This window comes from Oncorhynchus nerka, linkage group LG12 (assembly GCF_034236695.1).
Source record: "Oncorhynchus nerka isolate Pitt River linkage group LG12, Oner_Uvic_2.0, whole genome shotgun sequence".
NCBI classification, from domain to species: Eukaryota; Metazoa; Chordata; class Actinopteri; order Salmoniformes; family Salmonidae; genus Oncorhynchus; species Oncorhynchus nerka.
In genome coordinates, this window is record NC_088407.1 from 21,511,631 (window position 1) to 21,524,078 (window position 12,448).

Below are 12,448 nucleotides of genomic sequence, written 5' to 3' on the forward strand. Positions count from 1 at the left end.
CCGGGCACTCTGAATAATGCTGTGAGTTGCCGTGAATTCATTTTGGACTTGGGGACTGTGAAGAGACCCCTGGTATGTCATGTCTTGTGGGTTGTGTATGGGTGTCTGAAGAGACCCCTGGTATGTCATGTCTTGTGGGTTGTGTATGGGTGTCTGAAGAGACCCCTGGTATGTCATGTCTTGTGGGTTGTGTATGGGTGTCTGAAGAGACCCCTGGTATGTCATGCCTTGTGGGTTGTGTATGGGTGTCTGAAGAGACCCCTGGTATGTCATGTCTTGTGGGTTGTGTATGGGTGTCTGAAGAGACCCCTGGTATGTCATGCCTTGTGCGTTGTGTATGGGTGTCTGAAGAGACCCATGGTATGTCATGCCTTGTGGGTTGTGTATGGGTGTCTGAAGAGACCCCTGGTATGTCATGTCTTGTGGGTTGTGTATGGGTGTCTGAAGAGACCCCTGGTATGTCATGTCTTGTGGGTTGTGTATGGGTGTCTGAATGTTATTTGATTATGCAGACAATCTGGAATTTTCATCACAGTAATAGTTCTCATAGAAACTGGAAGAGAGGCAGTTAATCTCTCATCAACCCTCAACCAGGAAAAACTGACATGCATGTTGTTGATGTTAGTTCTGTGTGTGCAGTTCAGGGCAAGGTGTGCTGCTCTGTTTTGAGCCAGCTGCAGCTTTGCTAGGTCTTTCTTTGCTGCACCTGACCTTATTACCAGACAGTAATCAAGATGGGACAAGATCAGAGCCTGAACAACTAGTACGGTTGACATTTGTGTCATAAACGGAGAACAATCTTTTTTTATAACAGACATACATAAGACCGGGCCGGGCCGCCCGACACCGTCGGGTTCAGGCTGATAATGAGAACTCTAGCTGACACAGGCCTACAAGAACAAACTGGATTGGCCGCCCAGTTATAGTGTCCAGTATCAGGACCGATTCTGTGGAAAGCCCCATAGGATATCCACAGGTGTGTACACAGGTGTCATAATAGACAACTAGACATTTCACTGCATAATAAAATACAGTAGGATGTTTCAAACAACTCTTTTCTTATTCAAACAAATCCTGACTAGCAGCAGCAGTCAAAAACACAACAAACAATGCTCAAACGGAGTAGATCATTTGCGATGAAAACAGATTCAACTTCAGTGTTTAAAAATACTGATGAATAAAAACAGATAAAACATTGATAAAATAATAGTGTAAAGGTGTAAAGGTCGTTCCCCTTGAGGGGCATGACTGACTGGTGGGGGTCAGTCATACCGTTAACGTAATAAATGATTATCTTCCAACTGACCCGGCTCGGTGCGGAGCATTGTGTAAGTGTGAGAGAGAGAGTGGTGCAGAGCGACTCTCCCCTAGGGTGTCTGGAGGATTAATTAGTCTCTCCTCAGACGGAGGGTTTCTGTAACCTATCTGTAACGCTGTTTGTAACATTGTTTTGTGGGGAGAAATATATAAATTCGGTGCATACATTTTGTGAAGAAGATGAATTCTCTGCTCTTTCTATAACACCTGCACCCTTTCCGCCTACACCTCCTCTACCTGGTTGGTGTAGAGGAGAAAGAGGACCTCCACCTCTTCCTCCTGGTTGGTGTAGAGGAGAAAGAGGACCTCCACCTCCTCCTCCTGGTTGGTGTAGAGGAGAAAGAGGACCTCCACCTCCTCCTCCTGGTTGGTATAGAGGAGAAAGAGGACCTCCACCTCCTCCTCCTGGTTGGTGTAGAGGAGAAAGAGGATCTACATCTCCTCCTCCTGGTTGGTGTAGAGGAGAAAGAGGACCTCCACCTCCTCCTCCTGGTTGGTGTAGAGGAGAAAGAGGACCTCCACCTCCTCCTTCTGGTTGGTGTAGAGGAGAAAGCGGACCCCCTCCTCCTGGTTGGTGTAGAGGAGAAAGAGGACCTACACCTGCTGGTTGGTGTAGCGGAGAAAGATGACCTCCTCCTCCTGGTTGGTGTAGCGGAGAAAGAGGACCACCACCTCCTCCTCCTGGTTGGTGTAGAGGAGAAAGAGGACCTCCACCTCCTCCTCCTGGTTGGTGTAGAGGAGAAAGAGGACCTCCACCTCTTCCTCCTGGTTGGTGTAGAGGAGAAAGAGGACCACCACCTCCTCCTCCTGGTTGGTGTAGAGGAGAAGAGGACCTCCACCTCCTCCTCCTGGTTGGTGTAGAGGAGAAAGAGGACCACCACCACCTCCTCCTGGTTGGTGTAGAGGAGAAAGAGGACCACCACCTCCTCCTGGTTGGTGTAGAGGAGAAAGAGGACCTACACCTCCTCCTCCTGGTTGGTGTAGAGGAGAAAGAGGACCTCCACCTCCTCCTCCTGGTTGGTGTAGAGGAGAAAGAGGGCCTCCACCTCCTCCTCTTGGTTGGTGTAGAGGAGAAGAGGACCTCCACCTCCTCCTCCTGGTTGGTGTAGAGGAGAAAGAGGACCTCCACCTCCTCCTCCTGGCTGGTGTAGAGGAGAAGTTAGAGGACCAGAGTATTTAGCGCCTGGCGAGCCACTAGAGTTAGAGGAAGCTCGAGTGGCGTGTGGAATCTGATTACCGTCTTTAAAGCTCTTCGCCACAGCAGCGAGAGATCACATTTACTGCTGTCTGCCTGCTTGCAGCCCTCCCTCCCCCTCTCGCTCTGCCCCCCTCCCCCTCTCGCTCTGCCCCCCCCCCTCTCCCTCTGCCACCCCCTCTCTCCATCACCATCCCCGTTTCTCTTCTCTCTCCTTTTCTCCTTTTTATTTGTTTCTCTCCCGGTTCGCTCCCTCTGCCCCCCCTCTATTTTTATTTCCTCCCCCCTCTCATCATCACCATCTCTGTTTCTCTGCTTTCCTTCTTCTTGAACACCACATCTCTGTCAGAGGCTATGTGCCATCTGCTCTGGCATTTTTAGAATTAGGAGAACTTGTGGGAACAGCACATTTATTGTTACATCACAATTAATAATTCAACCAACCCCACTGGCAGACTCACAGGCACTAGCCTGAGCCCATATCAGTTTTTACTGTTTTGCCATAGCCTTGGCACTCATTGTCACGCAAGACAGCACAAACAGATCCAGGATCAGGCTACACTCACATGTCTATGAGGCGTTACAGTTCAATAAATGGTGTACATCCTACAGAGGAAAATAACTTCAGACAAGTGGACCTGTACATAGCTGACTCTCACAGGAAATAAGTACCAAGGAAATGACCCCCTTCATCATCATCATCACCAGTTTGACCTTTACCCCCTGACCTTTGTGGCATGTGTGTGTGTGTGTGCTGTGTGTGTCTTCGGATCAACTGGTGTTATTTGTTTCTTATTCAAGTAATTATGTTCTTAGATCCTTAGAGCTGGTTTAATAAGGAGTCTCTGTCAATATGATACATGGGAGATGCTTACTTTGAAAATAATTGCATCTGGACTTGACAGAGTTTTCTTTACATGCATTTAATCATTCAAATGTAGTTTCAATGTGTGATTTTGGTTTCCATATTAGACATCATTAAAAGTTATGGTAAAGTTGCAACCATAGCAAACATCATATTAATAGTATGAGTATATATATAGTGAAATTATTTATCCCCCTTGGCGTTTTTCCTATTTTGTTGCATTAAAACCTGTAATTTAAATGGATTTCTATTTGGATTTCATGTCATGGACAGACACAAAATAGTCCAAATTGGTGAAGTGAAATTAAAAAATTTACTTGTTTCAAAAAATTCAAAAAACTTTGCTATGAAGCCCCTAAATAATGAATATATATATATATATATATATATATATATATATATATATATATATAGTATTAGTCACAATAATATGAATCACTATGTAGAAACCATGAAGATCGCTGTGTGTGTGTGTGTGTGTGTGTGTGTGTGTGTGTGTGTGTGTGTGTGTGTGTGTGTGTGTGTGTGTGTGTGTGTGTGTGTGTGTTTGTTTGTGTATCACTTCATTTCTATGATGATACCATACAGATTGGAGTTATTAAACTAACCTCACGTTGCTTTGCTTGCTGCTGCTCTTTCATCCTAAACACAGTGTTCTGGGCTGAGAGACACCAAGCTCTTTCATCCTAAATACAGTATTCTGGGCTGAGAGAAACCAAGCTCTTTCATCCTAAACACAGTGTTCTGGGCTGAGAGACACCAAGCTCTTTCATCCTAAACACAGTGTTCTGGGCTGAGAGAAACCAAGCTCTTTCATCCTAAACACAGTGTTCTGGGCTGAGAGAAACCAAGCTCTTTCATCCTAAACACAGTGTTCTGGGCTGAGAGACACCAAGCTCTTTCATCCTAAACACAGTGTTCTGGGCTGAGAGAAACCAAGCTCTTTCATCCTAAACACAGTGTTCTGGGCTGAGAGACACCAAGCTCTTTCATCCTAAACACAGTGTTCTGGGCTGAGAGACACCAAGCTCTTTCATCCTAAACACAGTGTTCTGGTCTGAGAGACACCAAGCTATTTCATCCTAAACACAGTGTTCTGGGCTGAGAGACACCAAGCTCTTTCATCCTAAACACAGTGTTCTGGGCTGAGAGACACCAAGCTCTTTCATCCTAAACACAGTGTTCTGGGCTGAGAGACACCAAGCTCTTTCATCCTAAACACAGTGTTCTGGGCTGAGAGACACCAAGCTCTTTCATCCTAAACACAGTGTTCCTGGCTGAGAGACACCAAGCTCTAGCTGCCCAGGCTGTGGTCCAATGTATCAACCACATCAGACGTATCTCAACCACACACACACACACACACACACACACACACACACACACACACACACACACACACACACACACACCTGGTGTTGTTTTTGGCCCTGCGATCACTGGTAAGTGCTGTTGTGCTTAAAGGCAGGGTTAGGCTGTGTGTGAGTGTGAGTGTGTGTGTGGAGAGAGGGCAATGTGAAGAGCTTGATAATGTGGTTTTATAACAGAATACTGTTTACAATTATCTCGCTAAATTAGACGCAGGTTGGCACAACAGCATCGTGATAACTGACTGTGCTTGGCAGTGTACAGCATTGTGGTAAATGACTGTGCTTGGCAGTATACAGCATTGTGGTAACTGACTGTGCTTGGCAGTATACAGCATTGTGGTAACTGACTGTGCTTGGCAGTATACAGCATTGTGGTAACTGACTGTGCTTGGCAGTATACAGCATTGTGGTAACTGACTGTGCTTGGCAGTATACAGCATTGTGGTAACTGACTGTGCTTGGCAGTGTACAGCATTGTGGTAACTGACTGTGCTTGGCAGTATACAGCATTGTGGTAATTGACTGTGCTTGGCAGTATACAGCATTGTGGTAATTGACTGTGCTTAGCAGTATACAGCATTGTGGTAAATGACTGTTATTGGCAGTATACAGCATTGTGCTAAATGACTGTGCTTGGCAGTATACAGCATTGTGGTAACTGACTGTGCTTGGCAGTATACAGCATTGTGGTAATTGTCTGTGCTTGGTAGTATACAGCATTGTGGTAACTGACTGTGCTTGGCAGTATACAGCATTGTGGTAATTGACTGTGCTTGGCAGTATACAGCATTGTGGTAACTGACTGTGCTTGGCAGTATACAGCATTGTGGTAATTGTCTGTGCTTGGTAGTATACAGCATTGTGGTAACTGACTGTGCTTGGCAGTATGCAGCATTGTGGTAATTGACTGTGCTTGGCAGTATACAGCATTGTGGTAATTTACTGTGCTTGGCAGTGTACAGCATTGTGGTAAATGACTGTGCTTGGCAGTATACAGCAGTGTGGTAAATGACTGTGCTTGGCAGTATACAGCATTGTGGTAAATGACTGTGCTTGGCAGTATACAGCATTGTGGTAACTGACTGTGCTTGGCAGTATACAGCATTGTGGTAATTGACTGTGCTTGGCAGTATACAGCATTGTGGTAATTTACTGTGCTTGGCAGTGTACAGCATTGTGGTAAATGACTGTGCTTGGCAGTATACAGCATTGTGGTAAATGACTGTGCTTGGCAGTATACAGCATTGTGGTAAATGACTGTGCTTGGCAGTATACAGCATTGTGGTAATTGACTGTGCTTGGCAGTATACAGCATTGTGGTAAATGGCTGTGCTTGGCAGTATACAGCGTTGTGGTAAATGGCTGTGCTTGGCAGTATACAGCATTGTGGTAAATGACTGTGCTTGGCAGTATACAGCATTGTGGTAACTGACTGTGCTTGGCAGTATACAGCATTGTGGTAATTGACTGTGCTTGGCAGTATACAGCATTGTGGTAATTTACTGTGCTTGGCAGTATACAGCATTGTGGTAATTGTCTGTGCTTGGTAGTATACAGCATTGTGGTAAATGACTGTGCTTGGCAGTATACAGCATTGTGGTAATTTACTGTGCTTGGCAGTGTACAGCATTGTGGTAAATGACTGTGCTTGGCAGTATACAGTATTGTGGTAAATTACATTTACATTTAAGTCATTTAGCAGACGCTCTTATCCAGAGCGACTTACAAATTGGTGCATTCACCTTATGACATCCAGTGGAACAGCCACTTTACAATAGTGCATCTAAATCTTTTAAGGGGGGTGAGAAGGATTACTTTATCCTATCCTAGGTATTCCTTAAAGAGGTGGGGTTTCAGGTGTCTCCGGAAGGTGGTGATTGACTCCGCTGTCCTGGCGTCGTGAGGGAGTTTGTTCCACCATTGGGGGGCCAGAGCAGCGAACAGTTTTGACTGGGCTGAGCGGGAACTGTACTTCCTCAGTGGTAGGGAGGCGAGCAGGCCAGAGGTGGATGAACGCAGTGCCCTTGTTTGGGTGTAGGGCCTGATCAGAGCCTGGAGGTACTGAGGTGCCGTTCCCCTCACAGCTCCGTAGGCAAGCACCATGGTCTTGTAGCGGATGCGAGCTTCAACTGGAAGCCAGTGGAGAGAGCGGAGGAGCGGGGTGACGTGAGAGAACTTGGGAAGGTTGAACACCAGACGGGCTGCGGCGTTCTGGATGAGTTGTAGGGGTTTAATGGCACAGGCAGGGAGCCCAGCCAACAGCGAGTTGCAGTAATCCAGACGGGAGATGACAAGTGCCTGGATTAGGACCTGCGCCGCTTCCTGTGTGAGGCAGGGTCGTACTCTGCGGATGTTGTAGAGCATGAACCTACAGGAACGGGCCACCGCCTTGATGTTATTTGAGAACGACAGGGTGTTGTCCAGGATCACGCCAAGGTTCTTAGCGCTCTGGGAGGAGGACACAATGGAGTTGTCAACCGTGATGGCGAGATCATGGAACGGGCAGTCCTTCCCGGGAGGAAGAGCAGCTCCGTCTTGCCGAGGTTCAGCTTGAGGTGGTGATCCGTCATCCACACTGATATGTCTGCCAGACATGCAGAGATGCGATTCGCCACCTGGTCATCAGAAGGGGGAAAGGATAAGATTAATTGTGTGTCGTCTGCATAGCAATGATAGGAGAGACCATGTGAGGTTATGACAGAGCCAAGTGACTTGGTGTATAGCGAGAATAGGAGAGGGCCTAGAACAGAGCCCTGGGGACACCAGTGGTGAGAGCACGTGGTGAGGAGACAGATTCTCGCCACGCCACCTGGTAGGAGCGACCTGTCAGGTAGGACGCAATCCAAGCGTGGGCCGCGCCGGAGATGCCCAACTCGGAGAGGGTGGAGAGGAGGATCTGATGGTTCACAGTATCGAAGGCAGCCGATAGGTCTAGAAGGATGAGAGCAGAGGAGAGAGAGTTAGCTTTAGCAGTGCGGAGCGCCTCCGTGATACAGAGAAGAGCAGTCTCAGTTGAATGACTAGTCTTGAAACCTGACTGATTTGGATCAAGAAGGTCATTCTGAGAGAGATAGCGGGAGAGCTGGCCAAGGACGGCACGTTCAAGAGTTTTGGAGAGAAAAGAAAGAAGGGATACTGGTCTGTAGTTGTTGACATCGGAGGGATCGAGTGTAGATTTTTTTCAGAAGGGGTGCAACTCTCGCTCTCTTGAAGACGGAAGGGACGTAGCCAGCGGTCAGGGATGAGTTGATGAGCGAGGTGAGGTAAGGGAGAAGGTGTCCGGAAATGGTCTGGAGAAGAGAGGAGGGGATAGGGTCAAGCGGGCAGGTTGTTGGGCGGCCGGCCGTCACAAGACGTGAGATTTCATCTGGAGAGAGAGGGAGAAAGAGGTCAGAGCACAGGGTAGGGCAGTGTGAGCAGAACCAGCGGTGTCGTTTGACTTAGCAAACGAGGATCGGATGTCGTCGACCTTCTTTTCAAAATGGTTGACGAAGTCATCTGCAGAGAGGGAGGAGGGGGGAGGATTCAGGAGGGAGGAGAAGGTGACAAAGAGCTTCCTAGGGTTAGAGGCAGATGCTTGGAATTTAGAGTGGTAGAAAGTGGCTTTAGCAGCAGAGACAGAAGAGGAAAATGTAGAGAGGAGGGAGTGAAAGGATGCCAGGTCCGCAGGGAGGCGAGTTTTCCTCCATTTCCGCTCGGCTGCCCGGAGCCCTGTTCTGTGAGCTCGCAATGAGTCGTCGAGCCACGGAGCGGGAGGGGAGGACCGAGCCGGCCTGGAGGATAGGGGACATAGAGAGTCAAAGGATGCAGAAAGGGAGGAGAGGAGGGTTGAGGAGGCAGAATCAGGAGATAGGTTGGAGAAGGTTTGAGCAGAGGGAAGAGATGATAGGATGGAAGAGGAGAGAGTAGCGGGGAGAGAGAGCGAAGGTTGGGACGGCGCGATACCATCCGAGTAGGGGCAGTGTGGGAAGTGTTGGATGAGAGTGAGAGGGAAAAAGATACAAGGTAGTGGTCGGAGACTTGGAGGGGAGTTGCAATGAGGTTAGTGGAAGAACAGCATCTAGTAAAGATGAGGTCGAGCGTATTGCCTGCCTTGTGAGTAGGGGGAAGGTGAGAGGGTGAGGTCAAAAGAGGAGAGGAGTGGAAAGAAGGAGGCAGAGAGGAATGAGTCAAAGGTAGACGTGGGGAGGTTAAAGTCGCCCAGAACTGTGAGAGGTGAGCCGTCCTCAGGAAAGGAGCTTATCAAGGCATCAAGCTCATTGATGAACTCTCCGAGGGAACCTGGAGGGCGATAAATGATAAGGATGTTAAGCTTGAAAGGGCTGGTAACTGTGACAGCATGGAATTCAAAGGAGGCGATAGACAGATGGGTAAGGGGAGAAAGAGAGAATGACCACTTGGGAGAGATGAGGATCCCGGTGCCACCACCCCGCTGACCAGAAGCTCTCGGTGTGCGAGAACACGTGGGCGGACGAAGAGAGAGCAGTAGGAGTAGCAGTGTTATCTGTGGTGATCCATGTTTCCGTCAGTGCCAAGAAGTCGAGGGACTGGAGGGAGGCATAGGCTGAGATGAACTCTGCCTTGTTGGCCGCAGATCGGCAGTTCCAGAGGCTACCGGAGACCTGGAACTCCACGTGGGTCGTGCGCGCTGGGACCACCAGATTAGGGTGGCCGCGGCCACGCGGTGTGGAGCGTTTGTATGGTCTGTGCAGAGAGGAGAGAACAGGGATAGACAGACACATAGTTGACAGGCTACAGAAGAGGCTACGCTAATGCAAAGGAGATTGGAATGACAAGTGGACTACACGTCTCGAATGTTCAGAAAGTTAAGCTTACGTAGCAAGAATCTTATTGACTAAAATGATTAAAATGATACAGTACTGCTGAAGTAGGCTAGCTGGCAGTGGCTGCGTTGTTGACTTTGTAGGCTAGCTGGCAGTGGCTGCGTTGTTGACACTGCACTAATCAAGTCGTTCCGTTGAGTGTAATAGTTTCTACAGTGCTGCTATTCGGGGGCTAGCTGGCTAGCTAGCAGTGTTGATTACGTTACGTTGCGTTAAAAGAACGACAATAGCTGGCTAGCTAACCTAGAAAATCGCTCTAGACTACACAATTATCTTTGATACAAAGACGGCTATGTAGCTAGCTATGTAGCTAGCTACGATCAAACAAATCAAACCGTTGTACTGTAATGAAATGAAATGAAAATGTGATACTACCTGTGGAGCGAAGCGGAATGCGACCGGGTTGTTGAGTGCGGAAGTTCTATTCGGTAGACGTTGGCTAGCTGTTGGCTAGCTAGCAGTGTCTCCTACGTTAAGGACGACAAATAGCTGGCTAGCTAACCTCGGTAAATTAAGATAATCACTCTAAAACTACACACTCTAGACTACACAATTATCTTGGATACGAAGACAGCAAAGACAACTATGTAGCTAGCTAACACTACACTAATCAAGTCGTTCAGTTGAGTGTAAATGACTGTGCTTGGCAGTGTACAGCATTGTGGTAAATGACTGTGCTTGGCAGTATACAGCATTGTGGTAAATGACTGTGCTTGGCAGTATACAGCATTGTGGTAACTGACTGTGCTTGGTAGTGTGACAGCATCGTGGTAACTGACTCTGCTTGGCAGTGCGACAGCATTGTGGCAACTGACCGTGCTTGGTAGCGCGACAGCATCGTGGTAACTGACTGTGCTTGGTAGTGCGACAGCATCGTGGTAACTGACTGTGCTTGGTAGCGCGACAGCATCGTGGTAACTGACTGTGCTTGGCAGCGCTTGTGTGAAAATGTTTCAAGTTTGTTTCAGAGAAGAGGGACCTGAAAATTAAACTCATTTTGCGATGAAGATGAGTATTATTGAAATGATTGTGCTTGGCAGTGCGACAGCATCGTGGTAACTGACTGTGCTTGGCAGTGCGAGAGGATCGTGGTAACTTGGCAGTGTGACAACATCGTAGTATCTGACTGTGCTTGGTAGTGCGACACCATCGTGGTAACTGACTGTGCTTGTTAGTGCGAGAGGATCGTGGTAACTTGGCAGTGTGACAACATCGTAGTAACTGACTGTTCTTGGCAGTGCGACAGCATCATGGTAAATGACTGTGCTTGTTAGTGCGACAGCATCGTGGTAGTGGTATCTGACTGTGCTTGGTAGTGCGACAGCATCGTGGTATCTGACTGTGCTTGGTAGTGCGACAGCATCGTGGTATCTGACTGTGCTTGGTAGTGCGACAGCATCGTGGTAACTGACTGTGCTTGGTAGTGTGACAGCATCGTGGTATCTGACTGTGCTTGGTAGTGCGACAGCATTGTGGTAACTGACTGTGCTTGGTAGTGCGAGAGGATCGTGGTAACTTGGCAGTGTGACAGCATCGTGGTAACTGACTGTGCTTGGTAGCACGACAGCATCATGGTAACTGACTGTGCTTGGTAACGCGACAGAATCATGGTAACTGACTGTGCTTGGTAGTGCGACAGCATCGTGGTAACTGACTGTGCTTGGTAGCGCGACAGCATCGTGGTAACTGACTGTGCTTGGTAGCGCGACAGCATCGTGGTAACTGACTGTGCTTGGTAGCGCGACAGCATCGTGGTAACTGACTGTGCTTGGCAGCGCGACAGCATCGTGGTAACTGACTGTGCTTGGTAGAACGACAGCATCGTGGTAACTGACTGTGCTTGGTAGTGCGACAGCATTGTGGTAACTGACTGTGCTTGGTAGTGCGAGAGGATCGTGGTAACTTGGCAGTGTGACAGCATCGTGGTAACTGACTGTGCTTGGTAGCACGACAGCATCATGGTAACTGACTGTGCTTGGTAACGCGACAGAATCATGGTAACTGACTGTGCTTGGTAGTGCGACAGCATCGTGGTAACTGACTGTGCTTGGTAGCGCGACAGCATCGTGGTAACTGACTGTGCTTGGTAGCGCGACAGCATCGTGGTAACTGACTGTGCTTGGTAGCGCGACAGCATCGTGGTAACTGACTGTGCTTGGCAGCGCGACAGCATCGTGGTAACTGACTGTGCTTGGTAGAACGACAGCATCGTGGTAACTGACTGTGCTTGGTAGCGCGACAGCATCGTGGTAACTGACTGTGCTTGGCAGCATGTGTGTGAAAGTGATTCAAGTGTGTTTCGGAGAAGAGGGACCTGAAGCGTAAACTAATTTGGTGATGAGGATGCGTATTATGTAAATGAACAGCTGACCTGTCAGTTCAAGCAGGCCCCCCCCCCCCACACACACACACACACACACACACACAGTCAGACAGACAAACAGACAGACAGACAGACGTAAATGCTTTATTTGGGGTGAATTATCCTTCCTCTATCCAAAACAACGAAAGTGGAGCAATCTTTTTGAGTGTTTTAGAGCATTAGGGCTCTATTTCTGATAGAATCTGAGTCAGTAATGGTCTGTTTGGGTGATTCAAAAGACTCACAGACTGTTTTCTAATTCATGATTATGAGAAAAGAAAATGATGATTGTTGTTTCCCAAATTGCTAATATGTTTGTTGTTCAATTGTATTTTTCTATAAATGGCAATGTCATATTTGGGAACATTTGAAAGGTTTTTATATAACCTACTTTAACTCTCCCTCTCGTTCTGTCTCTTTCTCCATCTTGTTCTTTCTCTCTCTTCTCTCTCTCTCTCTCTCTCTGGGAGTGTTGTTCCTTCATAGAGGCAGCAA

At 47.9% G+C, this 12,448-nt stretch overlaps 1 protein-coding gene across 1 annotated transcript in view; it reads left to right on the forward strand.

The window, feature by feature from the left end:
• Positions 1–12,448, forward strand: part of LOC115137944 (galactose-3-O-sulfotransferase 3-like) — a 45,241-nt gene that overhangs the window by 10,727 nt on the left and 22,066 nt on the right.